Below are 10,942 nucleotides of genomic sequence, written 5' to 3'. Positions count from 1 at the left end.
AAACAATTCGTTGTATCAGTCACAGACTCTCATAATGGAGCACCTTAATAAGAGCAAGTTCTGTACTTCTTGAAGGCACAAGATAAATTAGGTTCATAGTCCATTATTTGAACAAGGGTATCTGACTTATGGCAAATCTATCTGAAAGAGTATTGTAGAATTGTATTTTATCTTTAAGAAATGTGTTTTCTAAAAGTAAGATATTTACTTCTGTTGCAGTAAAGGATTTAAACAAAAGAATTTCTCTCTAATGTTTGTTGAATCATACTAGAATGATGAGGTAGAACAGAGCCATACATTAAACCCCCAAAGTGAAAAACTTAGTGTTGTATTTTATTTCAGGAGAGAAGGCTGAGCACAGAATGCCCAATGGTTTTGCCAAGAGCGCACTCTCCCTTATTTACCAAGCTATATATATAGTGAAGAAGGTGACAGAACTCTTAAACTTTTTCTACTGCTAAAATTTATGGATGTGCACATTTACTTTTTCTTTTGCAAAGAATATCACAAAAGCAGTGCTGGAGACTGCTTTTCTCTAGGTCTGTAGAATAGCTATAGCATAAAGAGAAGCAAGGCAGTTTCTCAGCGTTTATTTTCCTATAAGTTTGTCCTGAGCTGAGAATAGGTAAAAAGAGAACTCTGGCTTTCTTCCCAAGCCTGTTTTTTTTTGGGTGGCTTTTTGTTGCTATGTAGTAATATCTAACAAGTACCACAGGTAATATTTACTCTGGTGACCATTTTCTAAGTAGCAGTCTTCTACTTTAAGCATGGAACTGACACTAAGAACTCATTTTTTGAGTGCCTGTCAGGCATCATCAAACAAATGTTTTTGTATGACCTAGAAGGAATTCAGACAGTTTAACATCTGAAAAATGCTATAATGCACTGAAATTTTCTATCGAAGTTCCTTTGGTTTTCGCTTAAATAACAGCCATATTCAATCCTCTCATGTAAACATCTGATCTTTATCAGAAGTGTCAAGAGGTCAACCAATCCTTTCTTGATATCTCTTGATCCACAACTAGGATACAGTTAAGATTTGAGGCAATCAGTTATTTTCTAAATGCTGAGCCAGGGAACTGTGCTCAATCACTCACAGTGTCCTTGGTCCTAGTGAGAAGGCATCTGTAGACTGACTTGTAGGCCAGTGAGGTTAAAGTACAGACTTCTGAAGCAAGGTGAATCAGTAAACCCTGGCTGAAAATGGCACTGCTAGAAATAGGGTTTCATAGCCATTATGGTGTTAACAGGAGTTCAGTGGTGCAGTTTCTTCCTGTCATGGATACAGAATGTCTACCTAACCAGGTGGAGATAATGGACCACATAAGTCCTTCTGCTAAGCAGCTTTGATTCAGAGTACTGGATATGTGATGTTGTAGGCACTTACAGTGATTATTGGAAAATCTGCAATAGAAATGATATATGTGGAGCAGGGAGCAGGAATAGTGAGAAAACCCTTACAGCTTCTTCTCCCAGCTGTTAAATCTCTGTAGCTATTGGATGCCTTTTTCCTGTTTCTCTCTTGAATAAGGAAACAAATTTCAGCTCTTTCATAAATACTGGGTCAGATGCGGTGCTGCTATTGCAGCTGCAACGTTATGCTGTTTCCTTTGAGTTGCAGACGGAGACTTCTGGCCTAAGGATTTGTAAGTGAAAATAGAAGGACTGTGCATCCATGTATAATTACTTCTGTTGTTAGACAACGTATGACATTTAAAACTTAAGTTTATGAAGCCACTTTGAGAACAAGCTTCCTGAGTTGTGAGAATAATTAACTCCTTCCCTTCTTGAGAGTTTTGATTCACACATGGCACTCCTCCCTCTAGTTTTCCTTTATGCTTTGAGTGCCTTTTGGACAAATTTAATTGAGAACCCTCTTGAACACGCAAATAAAGACAGTTACCAAGATACAAGAAAGATCTCCTTAAATATTACAGTTTAATGTCTAGCACTTTGAGACATTCCAGCAGCAGTACTACTTGTATTAGGCTTTCATTAAGTTTACTCATGGGGTTACAGACTTTCCGTGATGTGGAAATTTTACCACAGCTTCTTATAATTTTCTGTGTTTACTGTTACTTTTTGAGTAATGCCTTTCTCAGGAGGGACTAAGCAGCCTGTTGTTTTAGCACATTTGTATATTGACAAATTTAGTGGATCTGTGGTATGGCTGACATGACATTACTTCTGCAACTAAATATTTTACAATCATAAAACTTCTACTGACATCCAATGTCAATAATATGATACAACACAGACGAAAATATATGGTATCATGATGGGAGTAGAGGCAATATTATTGCTGGAAAAATATTCTCAGGGAAGATAAATCATTACTGTTGATTTTCCTTCAAAACTTAACAAACAAAGCATTATATTTACCGTATTGATGATATAGGCCACATCTTAGGCTTTAATAGCATCCTGTTGACTTCAGTCATATTAATTGAATGCCTCTGTATCATAAATGGCAAGATTAGAATCACAGCAACAGTTGAACATAGGGTCAATTCTGCTAGATCTAGGCTTCTCTTTTATGTACATATGGATTCTCATGTAGTGGGCCTCTGATTTGGAGGTTTATGCACTAAAAACAATAATACTAGTTTGACAGTGTTTGCTTGTGTGCCTAAAATATAAGTTTCTCTGGATTGGGATGGAGACTTTTGACATGATCAGTGTTCAGAGGTACAGATGTTTGATTTGCATGATTCTGCTAGGCTACTCTAAATGAGAGATAGGTTAAGCCAAACAGTGAGTATGAGGAATTTGCCCTGTTTCATTTCTGAATCCAAAGTTGTTACATTTCTGAATCTGGTATAGTAATTTTTTTCTCAGCTTTTCCTCTCCAGCTTCTGTTGTATTTTGAAGTGTCTGTGCCTGGTTTTATATCCAAGGCTTCCTAAGATTGGAGTTTGGGGATCCTGGGAGTGTGTTTCTGGTGAAGATTTTTTTCTTGAAGGAAATTTATCATGAATAGCTGGGGATTCTGGTGCAGCTGAAGTATCTGATACCAAGGCATTGCCTGAAAATGATGGCCCTGAAATGCAAGTACATTGCAAATCACTCAGCTGCAGAGTCTTGGAATAAGAGCACTGCAGAGCTGATGTATAGACTGATGTTGCCATTTAATGTGGTTTCCCGGCAAACCTTTCATAAAATTCATGACTGTAGCTGACCTCTGTTACTGTGTTCCTCTTGGGGGGGGGGGTGGAAAAAAAAGGCTATAACCCAGGTCTCTATAGCAGTGCACTGAAAAGTGATGTGTGATGTGAAGCAAGGTGAGGGGAATCATGTTCACTTCACCACAGACACTAGAGGTGAGCCTGTAGTCAAACAGTTGATTAAATGTCACAGCATATTCGACAGTCTTCCAGGCTGACAAGGTTCTATTCTGACCACCTTCAAACTAGGAGACTGATTCAAATCACATTTTCTCCCAGCTTTACTCCATTGCTAGTGTTGCTTTACACATACGAAAGTAAAAGCAGAATCAGCCATCAGCTGCCAGCAGTAAATATACAGCTTCTTTATGTTATTATTACCACAAAAGACACTGGTTTATAGTATTTTGATCTCATGTTAGATTCAGTTATTTGTCTTCTGGTTTAGGCGTGGCTGCAAGTGCTGATGTTTCCTGAAATCAACAACTCCGACTTCTACTAGAAAAGTCTTGGTTTCTTTATAAAAATTGGTGTACTGTTTTTCACTTCCTCTGTAGTTTACAGTCAAGGGACAGTTGCTGATGATGTATGTTAAGTTAATGAATGCCAGAGCAAGCTGAACCTGGGCCAAAAGGACTGTCTGACATGGCCATGTCTGAATCACCTCCAGAGAGAGCACAAAGCAGTGCAGAAAATTTAATAGCTACAGGTGCTCAGGTACCATGAAAATGTGAAAACAGGCAAAGAGTATCCAGTCAGACAGATGGTGTATTTAAAAGGGAGGGGAGACAGATGCTGAAGAAGCACTTATTTTCTTCCTTCCTCTGTGCAAAATGGTAAATCAAAATCCCCTTCATTCCTGGTTCCCTGTCTTTCAACTTCCCTTCTTCCTCAGAGTACCTCTAAATTGTGGGAGCTAAGAAGGCATAGTCTTTCATATGCAAGATGATTCCTATATTTTGGGAAATAGAAAATTAACAGCTACCAGTGCACACCTTTGTCACTGTCACCAACTAAAAATAATTTAGCCCTTCCGTTCCCTCAGATCAAATTAGTAAACAAATGTGTGCATAACACTTTTGTCCATGTGTGAATACACTCCATCTTTTCTCTTCCTGTCCATGTATGTGTATATAATGAGGGAGGTAAGGCAGGAAGAAGATGTAGAAAATTGTATGTTTCCTTAGAGGAGAGGAATATCTCTTGCTCTAGTTCAGTGATCATGAGTTAATGACGTAGGGTTTAGCTACTGAACAATGTGTCTGAAGTTCTTTTTCAGATTAGCTACCAAAACTGTTCTTTCCAGTACTGATTTGATAATATGCAGTGATTTGATAATATGCAGTGGTAGCTGCAAGTCAGAACTTCCACAGTTCTGTCCCATTTCTAGCCCAAACAAGCTGTATGTATAGTTATATGGTGCAAGAGTGTAAAAAAGTATACAATATAATTAATTTTTTTTATTCTAGTTCTCTCTGGGCTATATAGTCCCTGCCTGTTGTTTTATTTACTCCATAGCTATTCTTGTTTTGTAGCTATTTCCTTTAGCTTGTAGCTATAAGGTCAGTGTAAGGACAAGATGTTCCTTCCAGAGATGAGTTGTGAATGGTAGCAAGTAAGCTGTGTAAATGCTTCTTTGCTTCTGCATCATTCTGAAAACCTGGCTTGGGGAAAAAAAAAGGCTCCTTCAGCTCAGAATTTAGGTCCTAAGTTCAGCTTTGTGGTTGACATCATTCCTTTGATGCCTCTGAGTAAATTACAACAGAATAGTTGCAAGGTGATCCAAAGCCATGCCCATGTAAGTTGTAATTCTTCGGGTTGAGGCTGGTTTTTGTAGCCACTAAAATGTACAAGATAGAACTAATGTGTTGGGTTTTTTCCTATTTTACTAGATTTTCAATAATTTCATTTAATTGTTTCTATTTTTAAAATAATGTCTTGATTCATAAACAGTGTTTTGGCCCTTGCACCGTGCTGGAATCGTCTGTACTTTGCTAGGACATTAATGTAACTGTATTAGTTATGGCTACTGTTCTAAGCATTAGCTCTGTGAGGGCAGAGGATCTTAACATCCACCCAGAACAATCGATTAAAAGAAATGGAAAGGGTAGTAGTACCACACTCAACTCCTCTTTCTCTTTCTTCTCTGGACAATATAAATGTGCTAGTGGTGCTAAATGCCTTCATTCATAAGCGAGTACAATAAAGATTAGTCTTTAATTATTTCTGGCATATGTCCTTTAAATTCAAAGCCTGTAAATCGCAATGGGCAAAGGGTAATATGTCTTAACAGGTTACACCTCCCAAAGGATTTGTTGATTGACATTAAAATTGTTTCCCCTCCCTCTCTTCTGACTGACAGAATGGCAGGTGTGAAGTGATGGCAGTGTGCTGTAATAATGTGTCAAAAGACCTTAAATCAAGACTAATGTGCCTTCAATGATAAGCTCCCAAACGTTTGCATGGCAGAAAATGGAACTGTAGGGCAGATTCGTCTTGGGACTATTATATCTTTGCACTTTCTAAAAGCACTTTTTAGTTAGGGTCCTTGGATGATTATGGGGCAGAGGTTTTAGAAGTATTTCCTCTTACAAAGTCATTGTGAGGAGAAAAGCATTTCTGTGCTTACTACTGTGAAGAACTTACATTCGGTGGGTTTTTTTGCGGTGATCTTTTAATATAAATGTAATCCAGAACCTGAAACAGATAAAAATATACTTCTTTCATCAGCTACTGAGAGCCAGCCCTTTGAACAAAACTCAACATTCAATGCTTGAAAAAGCAGCAGAAAGGCAGTGAGCATAAATAAGGGTGAATACACAGAGAAACAGGTTCATGTAAGCCATCTCTGATATGTAGTTTGTACAGAATTTCTTGACCTACAGGGAAAGTAAACTCAAAGTCAAAAGGATAATGGGTTATTAAATCCCCATTTTATTCTACAAGAGTGGGTCTTTGGATGCATAAATATTTTTTTTTAAATGAACAAAATAGTACAGAACCTGCTAAAGTCCAGTCAAATGGTGATACAAAAAACACTAGAGAGTGCATGAGCAGTGTATCAATAGTCTGAATTCTGCCCTAAGAGGCATACAGATGTTCTATGACCTTCCAGATGTTTCAGATCAGAGCTTTATTCCTCAGTTTCTGTATTTGAGGATACATGGACAGAGTGCTTGAGAGTACCAAATGCAAATTTTTGAGTACAGAAGTCAAAATGCTTTTACATGTTGTTACATGGTCTCTCAAGACAAGAGATTTTGCATTTGTTACACAAGCTTAGCCAGAATGTTATTAATTTTAAAGAGGAAAAAAAATGGCAGTCCTGTTGATTCTTTGTCTTCTTTGCAAAGAAATTTTAGTGCTCTTAAACTGATAATAATAATTATCCCAATAAATTCATGCTGAAAAATTATAGAAAATCTGCAACTGGATTTTTTCATTGTCTATATAAGTAAAAGATTTTCTGTATTAAAAAATGCAAATATATATATATTACTTATCTAAATAAACAAAGAGGAAATCATTTTATGATAGGTACAAGGCACGGGTGTGGGAAGACAGTGATTTTTCTCATTAAGTTTACTACTCAGCATTTAAACAGATGCTAGCAATGGATGGAAAACCACTAATGTTTCGTAAGTGGTTTGAGAAGTCATATCAAAGTGTGCTGGCCAGGACAATCCAGTTGGAACTGAACAAATATTGTACTAATATAGTCAGTGTGGGGAGCACATCACAGTTATATTAGAAACTCCAAGCACAAACAGCAAACAGAAGAAATTTATTGCCTTGGCCTTAGACAACATTCACTTCTGAGCAAGAGATGAACCATGTTGACACAGCAGGTGGGAGAAACTTCTGCATGTGTCATTCCTCACCTGCGAGGAAACAGAGGTTTTAGGTTTTTAGGGATCTCTAGATAAACTAAACCCCAAACAAAGATCTTCCTGTGCAGCCTCTTGTTTCAGACTCGGTCTGCTTGGCAACAATGAGCTAGGACGAGAGGCACGGGAGGGCAGGTTTTCATGGAGAATTCTAAGGAATTTTGTACTTCCCTGGAGACAGGATGGTTCAGGGGTGTTTCCCAGCAGATCTGTATGGAAATCTTTTAATTCTCAGCAATATGATAACAGATATTGGAAAGAAAGAAGGACTTGCACGATAATACTGCAGTCTGGGTCAGGAAAAAAAACCACCTTACTACACTGTGGTTTCTGGAAATTTCCAGAAAAGACTGTAGTAACTCCAACTGCCTGCTTTGGTACTTATTCCTGATGAAACAGATATGAAATCTTAGGACAGATGACAAACAAGTGTAGGCAAAAAATTGAGTAAATAAAGCAACAAAACAGAAGGAGAGCCAAGGTAGTTTCTTTACATTATAATTGTAGGTCAGTTTAAGAAAAAAAAAAATTACACCCAAGAATTCTTACTGACTGACCGTAAAGAACTGGCCATGACAACTTAAGAGAAATTTACTCACTTTTCAGAGCACAATTGGGAACTACTTCTGACAGGTGGAGTCTAGGTATAGAAAAAGAGCTGATTCTGACTTTTATACAGTAACAAGAGTGAAATTGGACTTCTGGGTGAGGCATGATCTGTGGTCATGGATGTAGATTAACACAGAAGGTGTAAATTAAGCACAGGCAGAATGCAAAATTAAGTCTTCATGAAAATTATTGCATAAACAAGCTGGCTTGAAAGTAAGAGTATTGAACAACAAAAACAATATATCCTAGTGCTTCCTCAGTAGTACAGCTGACAACTGGTCTAGAAAGTGAAGAAAATGTTAACAAATAACTAAATTGTGTCCCTAGTGCTGAAGAAGATACATCCATTTATTTGAAGAAATAAATTTTTTACAAAGACTAAGAATGAAACAGGTCTTCACATAGCACAAAACTCTACCTGGCAAGACATAATATAATATGAATGACTACTGCTGGGCTGACTGCTCCATTTGCATCATTCACCCATAGTTTAATCTCCATTTTTCTCTTCATGCAGCTGCATTTTAAAGATGACTTCACCTTAAGTTCACAGTCACTATCTCCCCACCTTTCCAGCTACTGAGTCCACGTGTTTTTAATCCTTATTTCTTTAAAAGAAACATATATATATAAAAGGCATTTGAAATTTTTTCTTTTCTTCTCCTCTCCTCTCCTCTCCTCTCCTCTCCTCTCCTCTCCTCTCCTGTTAAAAATAATTGATCTTTTTTCTTCCTTAAAGAAGTCACAGGGTTTTTTGCCTTTTTTTTTTTTCTGAGGGGAGTGATGAGAGCTGCTAATTTTTTCTGTCTATTTTTTAGTAGAGAAAACATGCACAATGGTGAAGCCTCAATCCTCCACCCAAGCAGCCATTACAAGAAATGTTTCCATTGAAAAAGATGGTAAAATATGACAATATTCCTAAACCTCATTTTTTCCTTTGAAGCATTAGTTAACCTTCAGGCAATGAATTTAATCACTGAAGTGAGAAATGGACCCTTTTAATAAGGCTTTTAACTACACATCTTAATGAAACCTAAACAAATGTGGTCACTGCCACTGTGTTGGTTGCTTGCATGTTTATGTATACTGTGAAAGCAAATGAAATATTTTTCATACTTAGAGATTTATTGTTTTATGGTAATTTCCAAACTCTAATGGAATACAAACAGACAATTCTTTCTTTTAAAGAACTGCGGATTGCCCGTTTTCTTCCTTATGTGACTAATGACCACCAGGAGGGGCTTCACAGCAGCTTGATTTGCTACTGGATCCAGAAAATATGTGGTTTTGTCTACAAGGACAATGTGTGCATTTTAAAGGTACATTTATATTTATTTGACTCATTTATTTGTTTCTTTCTTTCTTTAAAGACAACTCACATCTCTGACCTCTGACTCTGGCTAACACATGCTGTAGGCTGTGCAAACAGAAATTTCCTACATCTAGGCATTCGCTTCGCATTAGTTAAATCCCTGCATGTTACTCTTGTCGCCCCTCATTTCTAATTCTAGTGAATTTTGTGCTTTATAGAATCAGGCTGTTTCAAATGTGAATAAATCTGTATGTCAAACCCACCCTCTTCCTCACAAATACAAATCTGAATACGAATGTCAGGACCCGTGCACATGCCTAGTTTTTGTATGAGAGCATTCTGCCTATCTGGAGAAGTGATTTGACTTCTCTATAATGCATTAGACCACTGTTATTAACGACAGAGGTGTCATTCTGATGTGATCTGTGAGGCAGTATAAGCTTTGAAGTTGAAAGATAGAACAGACATGGATAAATTGTGCTCTGAATATGCTGCTATTGCACCATTATTGCTGGCAATTATTTCACCAAGTGACACATCTGATAAAAAGTCATCTGCCTTGCTATGGAAAGAAACCACAGCTCACTGAAGCACATGGTAGATCTGTCGATTTGAGAGGCTGACAAAAAAGCTCATTAGTTTTGGCCTGATCATCCTGCACCAATCTTGAACTCTTTTGCATTGTCCCCTCCTCTTGTGCTTTCAGTTGATTTCCTTTTCTGAGATAACACTTTTCTGTTTTATTATTTGGCCATATGCTATCTCTTCTCCATACCACTTCTCCTAGCAGACCCCTTCCTAATGATGTTCTTCATAAGTCTCTCGTGTCTCTCATCCATTGCTTGAATGTCTTGGACAATGTTTATTTCTTATAAAATAGGGGTTTTACAACTTTTTTTTTTTAATCTGCAGAACATGTGAAATTTAACTTCTTCAAACAAACAGCAGCAGATTCCAGGTAAATAAATTTCAAGTTAGTTTTAAGTTAAATATGGAATGCAGATTTGTTCCTTCAGCTATGCCTCATGTGCTGAATTCTTAAGAGATTCATATTGTGGGGCTCCACCTTAGTTAAGACTTCGAATAAGGGGAAGCATGTAGAGCTACTGTCAGAATTCCCGTAGGAATTTATTTATATTGATTATTTGGATGATGATTGTCTGTGATGCTGAAAAGGGAACAGGAGTATGTAAACAGAAATCATGTAAATAAACCATGTGATCAAGAAAAAGGTGACTAAAACTACATTTTAAAGCCTGTAGGGTAACAGAGCGAGAAAAAAAGACCGTAATTTCTCATCAAATGTTTTTATCTGACTAGCAAATGTAATGCTAGTAAATGTATAGTAAAAAAACAACTACTTTATATTAGAGAGTCAGCCGTGTGTACCTTAGCCGTGTGTACATTCTAGGCTAATTGCTCAAATTTTGAAGAGCAGAGGCATGGAAAGTATAGAGGTATCAGGTTTTAGAGGGTCTTCCTACTTCCAAGCTGAAGAAAAACTTTGTTATAACACAAGCTCATGTTCTGTGCTTCAATTACTGTATTTTCCTGAATAGGTGAGCTGTAAAAGGACATGGCCTCAAGCAATCCACCTTACAGAAAGGTCTTTCATCACAGTGCATCAAAACTGGTCTTCCATAAAGGGGTCACAGAGTATATGATGTACATTCCTTCAACCTAAACTCAAGTGTCTCAGATATCCAGTTATATTAGGCTCCCATCATAGATAATCAAAACTGATAATGTTAAATAACTGCTGCTGTTTACTGGGATGAGCATGGTTAACATGCTTACTAAGCACACTAAGGGTATTATGAAATGAGACAAAGGTAGAGTCCATGTAAAGCAAACACAGCTTTGAAGCGTGGTCTGTGAGACTGGGACATAACAATAGGTCACTGTCCAACAACATGAGCTTCACTAGGATTGTGCTACTCAGTCTGGAGGATTTAAATCTTCAAAGTCTT

This window comes from Apaloderma vittatum, unplaced genomic scaffold, assembly GCF_000703405.1.
Source record: "Apaloderma vittatum isolate BGI_N311 unplaced genomic scaffold, ASM70340v1 scaffold5619, whole genome shotgun sequence".
Classification (NCBI taxonomy): domain Eukaryota; kingdom Metazoa; phylum Chordata; class Aves; order Trogoniformes; family Trogonidae; genus Apaloderma; species Apaloderma vittatum.
The sequence above is the reverse complement of the archived record's forward strand: the minus strand, read 5'-3'. Positions refer to the sequence as shown.